Source organism: Schistocerca cancellata, chromosome 2 (genome assembly GCF_023864275.1).
Source record: "Schistocerca cancellata isolate TAMUIC-IGC-003103 chromosome 2, iqSchCanc2.1, whole genome shotgun sequence".
Lineage (NCBI taxonomy): Eukaryota > Metazoa > Arthropoda > Insecta > Orthoptera > Acrididae > Schistocerca > Schistocerca cancellata.
The window spans coordinates 170,781,961-170,795,697 of NC_064627.1; the positions used below are offsets into that span (position 1 = coordinate 170,781,961).

At 44.7% G+C, this 13,737-nt stretch overlaps 1 pseudogene; it reads right to left on the reverse strand.

Annotated features, from left to right (window-relative positions):
• Nucleotides 1-1,337: 1,337 nt before the first annotated feature.
• Nucleotides 1,338-1,455, reverse strand: LOC126164226 (5S ribosomal RNA; annotated as a pseudogene).
• Between the last annotated feature and the right edge of the window lie 12,282 nt (nt 1,456-13,737).

Genomic DNA, 13,737 nt, shown 5'->3' on the forward strand with positions numbered 1-13,737 from the left:
TTGTTCCTTACCAGCAACGGATAACTCAGCTCTGCTCTGTCTGCTTTACTGTGTAATATGAACTGTTGAACTGCATGTATCTGAAACAAATCACTGCGCGGGTAATTGCCTTAGTATTTTTTTAACCATCGAGTGGGCACGCTGTTCTTCTTAAGACCAGGTCTGCGGCGCACTTTGTAAAAATGTAAAGAATAGCTGTCTTTATGTTACCAAGGCAAACATGTAGGACCAAAAGCACGGTTTAATCTTCTAAGTTTAATAAAACAACGATAAAATAAAGTTACAGTATATGAGATGCATCACTGTTTAATAAAACAGCAACAAAATAAACTTTTCATTATATCACTCTGTTGTCGCAAACAAGTGTTACCCCACAGTAAAGACCCACACTAAGCATTAAACAGTGCAGCTGCATCAGATTCGAGCCACAAAAATCTTTGGTCATTTGCCAAATAGCATTAAAAGTCTGACAGATAGCCAACCAACATTTAAAAACAAATTATCAAAATTTCTGAATGGCAGCTCCTTCTACTCAATAGATGAAATTTTAGATGTGAAGGGGTAATTGTAAAATAAAAAAAAATTAATTTGTGTAAAGAAAACTTATGTTAAAGTGACAAGTTCCACAGCATTACGAAATATCGTATTCATGATCTATGGAACAAGTATTAATATATGTATGTATAGCCCTATGTATGTATGTACAGCTTATTTGATTACGTATCATGTCGCAGGTACCTGCGTCATTGTGAAATTGTGCTGCTGGCTCGGAATGTGGGTCATATTCTTGCACGGATCGTACATTTTTATCACCGATCTCGCTGTTTATTTTACATAACTGCTGCTCAGTTCGACGTATGACAACACAACTTATTCCTGTGTTAGATGAAGAAATAAAGAAGGGATAGCTATGGGCTCGCAATTGCAAAACAACAATGGAATGGTACAAGACATTGTTATTTGTGATTGGCGTACTTTATACATAGGTACACCCGCTCGAGGATTAAACTGCTTTGCCAAATGAAAATTTTGCTATCTTCCCAAAAATGCAGCTAGTTTTCCAAGCAATAGTGCAAGCCGTGACAGTACAGTAATGTTACGATTTTCATTCAGACTGTGAGGATAATCTTAATGAGCACTCCGTCATCAGGCCACAAGTGGCCCATCGGGACCATCCGACCGCCGTATCATCCTCAGCTGAGGATGCGGATAGGAGGGGCGTGTGGTCAGCACACCGCTCTCCCGGTCGTTACGATGGTTTTCTGTGACCGGAGCCGCTACTATTCGGTCGAGTAGCTCCTCAATTGGCATCACGAGGCTGAGTGCACCCCGAAAAATGGCAACAGCACATGGCGGCCCGGATGGTCACCCATCCAAGTACCGGCCACGCCCGACAGTGCTTAACTTCGGTGATCTCACGGGAACCGGTGTATCTACTGCGGCAAGGCCGTTGCATAAACTTAATGAAATGTTTGTAAATGAATAAAAAGGTTGTTCTAAATTGAAATTGTATTAGGAGCCTTTTAATAACACAGAAGAGAATCATACTAACATGAGACTCTGATCTTCCTTTGCATTATCATAATCAGTGAACAATGATTTACACAAACAGTACTGAAGTTGAAAAGTTTAGTCTCTGGTTTTCTTACAAGATAGTTTTAACTGAAAGTAAAGGGTAACGAACAGTAATTAAAATTTTGAACACAAGCGATTTCCCTGGGTACCAAACCGCAGATGTTGTTGGAATCTCTACATTACAATAATTACACAGCTAGGGCTTGCAGCAAATAAGAACTCGTTTCGCATTACGTTGTTTTGAAATGTGCCGTCACCCAATGAAATCATCTTGAAAACATACTTTGTCCTCAGTTTCGCCAGGGAGCATCTCAAACAGAAGTCATTCTCTATCCAACATGTCCGTCTTCAAAGCTCCTTGCTCACTGACCACTTCAGACTCCCTCTCGCAGCAGACTCTCTTCCTCTGTCCCCCCTCTCTCCCTCTGCATCTAACGTAACCTCTCGTAGGCAAAGAGTAACATATCACTCATGTGTTCATTTATCCAAAGATTGACATAATTGCAAACATTCCAAACAAACTGCCATTTCTCGATACAAAAACCTTTCAACAATTAAAACAGAAATTACTGTCGACTTAACACTTAGCAGTTATACATGTTGTTTGACAATTCATGCTACACACTTCTAGAGGTTTTAGAGCGGACTTAGATGATCAAGTTTTACACAGGACGGAAGCATCATCAAACGACGCTACATAACGTCAAAGCTATAGGCGCCGGCACCTGTAAATGTAAGAATACACAGGGTGATTCCGTGATGACGTTACGAACTTCCTAGGATGATGGAGAAGGATAAATGTATCAATTTGAGGTGAGGGTCCCTGTACTGGAAACGAATGAGTCCAATGTTATACGCGAAAACGTTCCGATACCTCTGAGAGTGGAATTCACGTACCGGTACTATTGCTGCAAAGACTGTAGCGCAGGCAACAATCAGAGATGTTAGTATGGACCTCAAATAGGAAAACATGTCCAGTAAACATGGAATCTAAAATGCATACCTGAGGAGCTATGAACTATGAGGACTACTTCATCTTCACTACTGTGAAACACATCTCCTCTTTGCACAAACGTTCATAGCCCTTAAGGTACGCATTTTAGAGTCCATCTTAACGAGACATTTTTTTCTTGTTTTGGTCCACACTACCACCTCTGAAAATTGGCTTCGCTACAATCTTAGCAACAATAATACCAGTACATGTATTCCACTGTCAGAGGTACTAGGAATGTTTTCGCTTGCAGCTGCCGACTCCGTTTCCGTTACAGGGACCCTCACCTCAAACTGATACATTTGTCCGTCTCCACCATCTTAGAAACTTTGTAAAAACGTCACAGAATGACCCATTAGATAACACACATTTACAGGCGCCGATAAATTTGACGCTCTGTAACGTCGTTGGATGATGTTTCCCGACGAGGGCTCCCGTGTAAAACTCGATCTACCAAGTTATTCTGGTTTTGGTCCACACTCCCACCTCTGGAAGTTGCCTACGCAACAATCTTAGCAACAATAGCACCAGTACACGTATTCCACTCTCAGAGGTACAAGGACTGTTTTCGCTTATAGCTGCCGACTCGGATTCCGTTACAGGGACCCTCACCTCAAATTGATACATTTGAGCGTCTCCATCACCTTAGAAACTTTGTAACATCATCACAAAATGACTCATTAGATACACACGTCTACAGGCGCCGATAAATTTGACGCTCTGTAACGTCGTTGGATGCTGTTTCCCGGCGTGGTTTCCCGTTCCCGTGTAAAACTCGATCTCATCAGTTCCCCCTACAACCTCTAGAAGTGTGTCACAAGAATAGTGAAATGCGCTGTGTAAGACGGAAATCTCCGGCACAGACTGGAACAGGAGAGGGCGAAGTGATAGTTGTGCACAAAGTACTCTCCACCACATGCCATGACGTCACTTCCGGAGTGCAGATGTGGATGCAGATGTAGATGTGTTGTTGACGACTGGCAACTGTTGGGAGGCAACTCTTTTAGTATTTTGTTTCTTACGATAGTGGACGAAAGTTGCAATGAAGTCGTTGTAGTGTACGCTATTTGGGCGGGGAACTACCTGTGCTGGCAACCCTTCTCATCGCAAAGCGGCGATGCGCTCATGGTCTTAGCGTGAAGCGACTGAATGTTGACAGCCAGAACACTGTACACAAGCCGCATTGTCCCGGTCACGATAAGAGAAAGATCGCGCCCTATTGTTCTACAGCCAGAGTGTAGGATTTTTATTTACTTACAGTACACTGATGGCCGTACGAAGTGACTTCCTGAGTTCTAAAGAGTTCTGAGAATCACGTTTCTTATACTACAAAAAAAAAAATAAAAAATAAAGAAAAGAACTGTGGACGTCATCAGGATGGTTCAAAAAAATTATTCAAATGGCTCTAAGCACTATGGGACTTAACATCTGGTGTCATCAGTCCCCTAGACTTAGAAATACTTAAACCTAACTAACCTAAGGACATCACACATATCCATGCCCGAGGCAGGATTCGAACCTGCGACGGTAGCAGGCACGTGGTTCCGGACTGAAGCGCCTAGAAACGCTCGGCCACCACGACCGGCATCAGGATGGTGTAAAACTTTTTAGACCGCTTAGATACGCAAAAAACTTCCATCAAAATGTGGTTTTTAGAAACAGTTGAAATAGCTGAAACTGAACAAAGCTCTGGGGCGCGATGGAATCACTATCAGATTCTGTACTGGATTTGTGGCAGCGCTAGCCTCATTTTAACTATAAAGGATGATGACGGAGCTGGTGCAGCGTATATCCAACGTAGCGCAACACCGATGCGGGGATACAACCACCGACATGTAGGCAAGAAATTAGTGGGGCATTCGTGTATTGACCACGTGCGTGCGTAAATACGCAAACGTGAACTATGGCGACGTTATTACTAAATGAGTCCAAACCGGACCAACATGCTGATATTCTTTTCTTAGCTGCCAAAGGTCGATCTCTGGTGGACTGACACCGGAGAATGAATCATGTGCAAACAGACGTTCACTGTGGATATTGTATCACAGACACAGTCCCTTTGACTGTTCAGAGATATCACTAAATCCGCCCAAAGATGTTAACAACCATGCATGGGCAGCGCCTATTAGACGGAGGGGTCCGACAGCCGATCAGTTCCAGTCATTCCACCAGGAAGGAGGTACACGGCTCGTGTTGTCTGTAGTTCAACCATGTCTAGACGGTCAATACCGCGGTTCGATCACGTCCGCATTGTTACTTTGTGCCAGGAAGGGCTCTCAACAAGAAAGTGCCCAGGCGTCTCGGAGTGAACCAAAGCGATATTGCTTGTACATCGAGGAGATACAGAGAGACAGGAACTGTCGATGACAGCCTTGCTCAGGCCGCCCAAGGCTTACTGCTGCAATGGATGACCGATACCTACGGATTATGGCTCGGAGGAACCCTAACAGCAACGCCACCATCTTGAATAATGCTTTTCGTGCAGCCAGAGGCTGCTCAAACTGTGCGCAATAGTCTGCATGATGGCCAGCTCTACTCCCGACGTCCATGGCGACGTCCATCTGTCCGCAGCCCGTGGTCGTGCGGTAGCGTTCTCGCCTACCGCGACCGGGTTCCTGGGTTCGATTCCCGGCGGGGTCAGGGATTTTCTCTGCCTCGTGATGACTGGGTGTTGTGTGATGTCCTTAGGTTAGTTAGGTTTAAATAGTTCTAAGTTCTAGGGGACTGATGACCATAGATGTGAAGTCCCATAGTGCTCAGAGCCATTTGAACCATTTTTGAGGTCCATCTTTGCAACCACGACACCATATGCCTTCGACCAGACAATCGTCGCAGACGTGTTTGGAGGCAACGCGGTCAGGCTGAACGCCATAGACACATTGTCCAGCGAGTGCAGCAAGGTGGAGGTTCACTGCTGTTTTGGAGTGCTATTGTGTGGGGCCGACGTACGCCGCAGGTGGTCATGAAACGCGCTGTAACGGGTGTGCTATACGTGAACGTCATCCCCCGACCGATTGTGGAACCATATCGGCAGCATATTGGCGAGGCAACGGGTTTCGTCATTCCATTACGCCATCATCAGGTAGAAAAATGTATTTGACAACAAACTAAAGCACATAAACACAAAAGAAAAATGTAGTTACAATTAACAATACGTCCAGTCACCCGCAGTGTCGATACTTGCTTGGCATTTCCGAAGCATGCCTGAAACCGAGTTATCCGCGTATCCACTTGGAAGAGACCTCTAAAGGCGTCGAATGTGAGTTGATAGCTGTTTTAAATTGAAGATCTTTCTTCCTTGCAACTTCGTTTAATTTAAGGCCATGTATTTTGGATAGGATTAGCGTCAAGAGACTGTGAGGGCCAATCCGTTATATGCACACCTCTTTCCTTTTTCCAGTCGCTGCAAACCCTGGTGCGGTGTTTCGGATCATTGTCCTCCAGCAGTATACAGTCTTCGTTTTTGTCGATGAATCAACGTATAGCAGTCGGCACCAAATATTGCTGATAAACGCGACGCGTAACCTGCACTCATGTTTCTTCTTGTGTATCTCAGTCAAGAATTCAAAGTAAACTAATGTTTTATGGACACTGCATGAAGGCAAAGGTTCCCTCTGATGGGTTGTGAAAGAACTAAGACGATATCTTTTACCACTTACTTACTTAACACATGCTTCTACTCACCACACTGTATCGTCCTGAGCGAACCAGTGTCCGCTCCGGCGTATGTAACACGGCTATACACTAGTAAACAATCTGAAGGCCCAGGCTCTCAGATTGTTTACAAGTGTGTAGCCGTGTTACATCCGCTGGAGCGGACACTGGTTTCGGTTTTGCGTGACATTTTGCATGCAATGTAAGCTAAGCCACTCTATGTTGCTACTATGTTGCTACTCTATGTTGCCAGTCTATGTTGCCATAGAGCGCCTGATGTTGGCATAACGTAATGCCAAAAGCGATTGCCTCTGGAATAAACCAGAGATGAAAATGCACCTGTTGGTTTATTTACTGCCGGTTACAACTCGGCTCCAATTCGGACTGTTCTCATGTGGCATCTTGGTACTCAAGGATCAGGATGGTCAGATAGATTGCAGTATTTCTCGATTTTCGAAAAGCTCAAATGGTTCAAATGGCTCTGAGCACTATTGGACTTAACATCTGAGGTCATCAGTCCCCTAGAACTTAGAACTACTTAAACCTAACTAACATAAGGACATAACACACATCCGTGCCAGAGGCAGGATTCGAATCTGTGACCGCAGCGGTCGCGCGGTTCCAGACTGAAGCGCATAGAACCGCTCTGCCACACCGGCCCTCCTTTCGAAAAGCACATCTACGGCTATTATAAAAAGTACAATCGTATGGTGTATGAAGTGAAATTTGTGACTGAACTGAGCATTTCCTGATAGGGATGACGCAGTATGTTATCTTGGATCGAGAATCGTCGACGTATAGAAACAGCTGTGGTGTACCTCACGGAAGTATGTTGGGCACCATTCTGTTCATGTTGTATATTAATGACATCTACATATACATCTACATCTACATGGTTACTCTGCAATTCACACTTAAGTACCTGGTAGAGAGTTCATCGAACCGTTTTCACACTACTTCTCTATCATTCCACTCTCGAATGGCACGTGGGAAAAAGGAACACCTAAATCTTTCCGTTCCAGATCTGATTTCTTTTATTTAATTATGATGATCATTTCTCCCTACGTAGGTAGGTGTCAACAAAATATTTACGCATACGGAAGAGAAAGTTGGTGACTGAAATTTCGTAAATAGATCTCGCCGCAAAGAAAACCGCCTTTGTTTCAGTGACTGCCACCCCAACTCGCGTATCATATCAGTGACACTCTCACCCCTATTGCACGATAACACGAAAGGAGCTGCCCTTCTTTGCACTTTTTCGATGTCCTCCGTCAATCCTTCCTGGTAAAGATCCCATACCGCGCAACAATATTCCAGCAGAGGACGGACAACTGTAATGTAGAAACTTCCTGACAGATTAAAACTGTGTGCCGTACCGACACTCGAACACTGCCTTTCGCGGGCAAGTGCTCTACCAACTGAGCTACCCTAGCACGACTCACGCCCCGTCCTCACAGCTTTACTTCTGCCAGTACCTCGTCTCCTACCTTCCAAACTTAACAGAAGCTCTCCTGCAAAACCTTGCAGAACTAGCACTCCTGCAAGAAAGGATATTGCGGAGACATGGCTTAGCCACAGCCTGTGGGATGTTTCTGCAAGGTCTGCAGGAGAGCTTCTGTTAAGTCTGGAAGGTAGGAGACGAGGTACTGGCAGAAGTAAAGCTGTGAGGACGGGGCATGAGTCGTGCTAGGGTAGCTCAGTTGGTAGAGCACTTGCCCACGAAAGGCAAAGGTCCCGAGTTCGAGTCTCGGTCCGGCACACAGTTTTAATCTGCCAGGAAGTTTCATATCAGCGAACACTCCGCTGCAGAGTGGGAAATCTCATTCTGGAAACATCCCCCAGGCTGTGGCTAAGCCATGTCTCCGCAATATCCTTTCTTTCAGGAGTGCTAGTTCTGCAAGGTTTGCAGGAGAGCTTCTGTTAAGTTTGGAAGGTAGGAGACGAGGTACTGGCAGAAGTAAAGCTGTGAGGACGGGGCGTGAGTCGTGCTAGGGTAGTTCAGTTGGTAGAGCACTTGCCCGCAAAAGGCAAAGGTCCCGAGTTCGAGTCTCGGTCCGGCACACACTTTAAATCTGCCAGGAAGTTTCATATCAGCGCACACTCCGCTGCAGAGTGAAAATTCTTATTCAAGTCTAATTCTTTAGTGGGTCTGTTGCATTTTCTAAGTGTTATGCCAACAAAGCGCAGTCTTTATTTCGCCTCCTCCCCAATATAATCTATGTGGTCTTTCCAACTTAATTTGCTCGTAATTGGAATTCCTAGGTATTTAGTCGAATTGACAGCCCTTAGATTAGTGCGATTTATCGTATACCCAAAATTTATCGGATTTCTTTTAGTACCCATGTGGATGACCTCGTACTTTTCTTTGTTTAGAGCCAATTGCCACTTTTTGCACCATACAGAAATTCTCTCTAGATCATTTTGTAGTTGGAAATGATCGTCTGACGATTTTATTAGACAGTAAATTACAGCGTCATCTGCAAACAATCTAAGGGGGCTGCTCAGATTATCAGCTAGATCACGTACATAAATCAGGAACAGCAGAGGGCCTATGACACTACCTTGGGGAACGCCAGATATCACTTCTGTTCTATTCGATGCTTTACCGTCTATCACTACGAACTGTGACCTCTCTGAGAGGAAATCATGAATCCAGTCACACAACCGAGACCATACTCCATATGCACGCAATATGATTAATAGTCGCTTGTGAGGAACGGTATCAAAAGCCTTCTGGAAATCTAGGAATATGGAATCGATCTGAAATCCCCTGTCGACAGCACTCATTACTTCATGGGAATAAAGAGCTAGCTTTGTTGCAAAGAACGATATTTTCTGAATCCGTGTTGGTTATTTATCAATAATTTATTTTCTTCTAGGTGATTAATAATGTTCGAGTACAGTATATGCTCCAAAATCCTACTGCAAATTGAGGTCAGTGATATGAGTCTGTAATTCAATAGGCTACTCCTATTTCCTTTCTTGAATACTGGTGTGACCTGTGCTACTTTCCAGTCTTTAGGAACAGACCTTTCGTCAAGTGAACTGTTGTATATGATTGCTAAGAAAAACGCTATTGTGTCTGCATCCTCTGAGAGGAACCTGATTGGTATACCATCTGGACTGGCAGACTTGCCTTTCCTAAGTGATTTGAGTTGTTTCGCAACACCTAAGATATCTACTTTTATGTCACTAATGCTAACAGCTGTTCTGGTTTCGAATTCTGGAGTATTTACTTCGTCTTCTTGCATGAAGGAATTACGGAAAACTGTATTTAGTAACTCCGCTTTAGTGGCACCATCATCGGTAACATTTCCATCGCTATCGCGCAGTGACCTTGCAGACTATGTTAATATTAACCTCAGACATTTCACAGATGATGCAGTTATGTGTAATGAAGTACTGTCTAAAAGAAGCTGCGCAAATCTTTAGTCAGGTCTTGATGAAATTTTAAAATGGTGCACATATTGGCAACTTGCTTTAAATGTTCAGAAATGTAGCATTGTGTACTTCACTAAACGAAAAAACGTAGCAGTCTCTGAATACAATAATAACGTGCTTGTTTTATTCTGAATACGATGCAAAGTTCCTTTGGGCATGCATGCACGTCTCACCTGTACCGGAATATACATAATGGATGTACGCGTACAGGCTGTAGACGCATGGCTGATGACATATGGAAGTCTGGGTCTGGCTATAAGTCGTGCACGGATAGCCTCATGGTAAGGCGACCGCTCGCGATAAACGGGAAATCTGTGTTCGAGTCCCGATGCGGCACAAGTTGTCATTGTCGTCGTTCCATTCTACGACCGTTGGTGTAAGTCAACTCATACAAACTACGTGCTAAATTTTGCAGAGACACGAAATGGAACTACCGTACAAGATCAGTCGTGGGTAAAGCAGGTGGCAAGGTGGCAGACATATGTTTATTGGCAGGTTAAGAGGCCATAGGTTTATTGGTAGAACAGTAGGCAAATGCAATGTCTACGAAGGAGATTACTTACAAATCACTCATGCGACCCATCCTACACTCATGCTCACAAATTAAGGATAATTGCAGAATGTGGTGCCACACAACGTGGCACTACACAGAACTGGCGCTAATAGCACAGGCACATGGGGAACACACACGACACAGATCTGTAAGTCCACGGTATTGGTGATAAGTTGAGAAAACCGTCCCGAAACAAGTGTGCTACAAAACGCCACTGTTTCTTGCGCATGTACCCCGACATCAATATGGGATTTGATCACCATGCACATGTACACAGGCCGCACAACGGGTTGGCATACTATGGATCAGGTGGTCGAGCAGCTGCTGGGGTATAGCCTCCCATTCCTGCACCAGTGCCTGTCGGAGCTCCTGAAGTGTCGTAGGAGTTTGAGGAACGTACTGGTGCAAAATGACGTCCCGATACACGTGACCTGTTATAGTTCCTCTGTCAAAGATATGCATGGGTGTACGTGCACCAGTCATAATCCCACCTCACACCATCAAACCACGACCTTCATACAGGTCCCTTTCAAGGACATTAAGGGATTGGTATCAGGTTCCTGGTTCACGCCAGATGAAAACCCGGTGAGAATCACTGTTCAGACTATACCTGGACTCGTCCGTCAACATAACTGGGACCACTGTTCCAATGACCATGTACTGTGTTCTTGACACCAGGCTTTACAGGCTCTTCTGTGACCAGGGGTCAGTGAAATGCACCTTGCAGGTCTCTGGGCGAATAAAACATGCCTGTTCAGTCGTCTGTAGACAGTGTGTCTGGAGTCAACTGTTCCAGTGGCTGCAGTAACGTCTCCAGCAAGGCTACCTGCAGTACTCCTTGGCCGTCTGCGGGCACTGATGATGAGATACCGGTCTTCTTGTGGTGTTGTACACTGTAGACGTCCCGTGCTGTAGCGCCTGGACACGTTTCCTGTCTGCTGGAATCGTTGCCATAATCTTAAGATCATACTTTGTGGCACACGGAGGGCCCATGCTACGACCTGCTGTGTTTGACCAGCCTCCAGTCGCCCTAGTATTCTACCCCACATAACGTCATCAGTATGAGTCCTTTGAGCCATCTTCAACACACAGTCACCATTAGCACGTCTGAAACGTCTGCAAACTTACTCGCTGCACCGCACTCTGACATGCACCAACACACCTCTGTGTATGTGGACTACTGCCAGCGCCACCGTGCGACGACCGCAGGTCAAATGCACTGCATGGTCATACCCCGAGGTGATTTAAACCCGCAAAGCGCCCAGCAGAGCGTTGCTTCACCATGTATCAGCATTATCCTTAATTTATGAGCATGAGTGTAGAACACTGCGCAAGTGTGTGCGACCTGTACCAAATTGAACTGACAGTGGATATTGAGCGAAGCATAAGAAATGGTTCAAATGACTCTAAGCATTATGGGACTTAACATCTGAGGTCATCAGTCCCCTAGACTTAGAACTACTTAAACCTAACTAACCTAAGGACAGCACACACATCCATGCCAGAGGCAGGATTCGAACCTGCGACCGTAGCAGCAGCGCGGTTCTGGACTGAAGCGTTTAGAACCGCTCGGCCACAGCGGACGGCTGACCGAAGCATGTATAGAGAAAGACAGCACGAATGGTCACATGCTTATTTGACCTGTGAAAGGGTGTCATAAAGACGCTGAAGAAACTGAACTGGCTCATACTTGAAAAGACAGACGTAAACTGTCCCATGAAAGCCTACTTACGAGGTTTCAAGATCCAGCTTTAAATCATGACTCAGGGGATACAGTACAGTCAACTATGCGTCGTTACCCTATGGGTTATGAGGACGAGATTAGATTAATTACAACACGCGCGGAGGCATTTAAACAATCATTCTTCCGCGCTCCTCAGACGAATGGAAACGCAAAAACCCTAATAACTGGTGCAATGGGAAGTACCCTCTGCCATGTACTTCACAGTGGTTTGCAGAGCATTGATGTAGATGTAGATGTGGAATGTTCCTTAGGAAAAACGAGTTAACGACAAAAAACAGTTTCAGAAACTGAAGAGAATTTCCTAGAAAACTACACCAGGATTTTTTTACAAGATCTTCCGGGAGTTGTAGCCAACTGCTAGCTATCTACGTCAAGGTTCCGCCGAGAGTATGGAACATTAGAGACCGACAACAAGGAGAGCTGCCTATTTCCGAAACGTAATTAAGTGTGATCCACCAAAAAAAGACTACTTTTCGAAAAACACGTGCCAAAACCGAATTCAAAACAACCGGTGCAACAGGAAACATCCATTCACTTCATAAAAATAAACCCCTCAAAGAAGAACGTATTACTATAGAATGGTAGAACTGGAGAGAATTTGATAAAGAAACAGATACTTAACATAAACCTGGGAAACTGGAACAATAGCCCGAAATTGAAAAATTGCGTAAGAAACCCGATAAGGTAAATCCGAACAAATGCAGAGGCGTATGACCTTTTCCCGGTCACCCAGGAAAAGCATTCAAATGCTTTTAGAAATCAATTAGAACAACTGACGGGTAATATAGCTAGTGAGTGCGAAGCAGACATCAGGAAATTTTATTTTGTTCGCAACAGATATGGAACCTGAAGACAATATCAAGAATATGACAATGTAGCACCATAACTGCGACCGTCATGAACTCCTCGAAGGCCTGCGTGTATGGACTACAGACAGTTTTTGAGACTCTGGCACAGTGGCTCACAAATTGGGGGTAATTACACCCTGACGGATAAAATGTAATTTTCTGAGGGATGAAAACATAAAGATTGAGTTGTATTCCGACAACGAAACTAAATTGTTTTTTGTGGATCATTACCATTATCACTATTTCGTAAGACTGCAATGCTGACTATACAAGTTACCAATAATTACACTTTTTTTCAAATACTAACATTTAAGTCTGACAGAATGTGGTACGGGTTATAGTTTGTGTAACAACTGTATGAACAACATCTTCTTCGTGTTGTATACCCCCTACATACATACTTTGTACCATGCATTTAGAACAGTAAAACTAACGCATAAACACTGATGGGCCAAAACATTATGACCACTGCCCACCGCGGGGTTGCATATTGCCTGGTGGCGCTAAGGGCAAGTGATGCTGTGAGAGAAGTACACTATGTGATCAAAAGTATCCGGACACTTGGCTGAAAATGACTTACAAGTTCATCGGTAATGCTGCAATTCAGTATGGTGATGGCCCACCCTTAGCCTTAACGACAGCTTCCATCCTCGCAGACACACGTTCAGTCATGTGCTGGAAAGTTTCTTGGGGAATGGCAGCCCATTCTTCACGGAGTGCTGCACTGCGGAGAGGTACCGATGTCGGTCGGTGAGGCCTGACACGAAGTCGGCGTTCCGAAACATCCCAAAGGTGTTCTATAAGATTCAGGTCAGGACTCTGAGCATGCCAGCCCATTACAGGGGTGTTATTGTCGTGTAACGGCTCCCACAGGCCGTGCAGTATGAACAGGTGCTCGATCGTGTTGAAAGATGCAATCGTCATCCCCGAA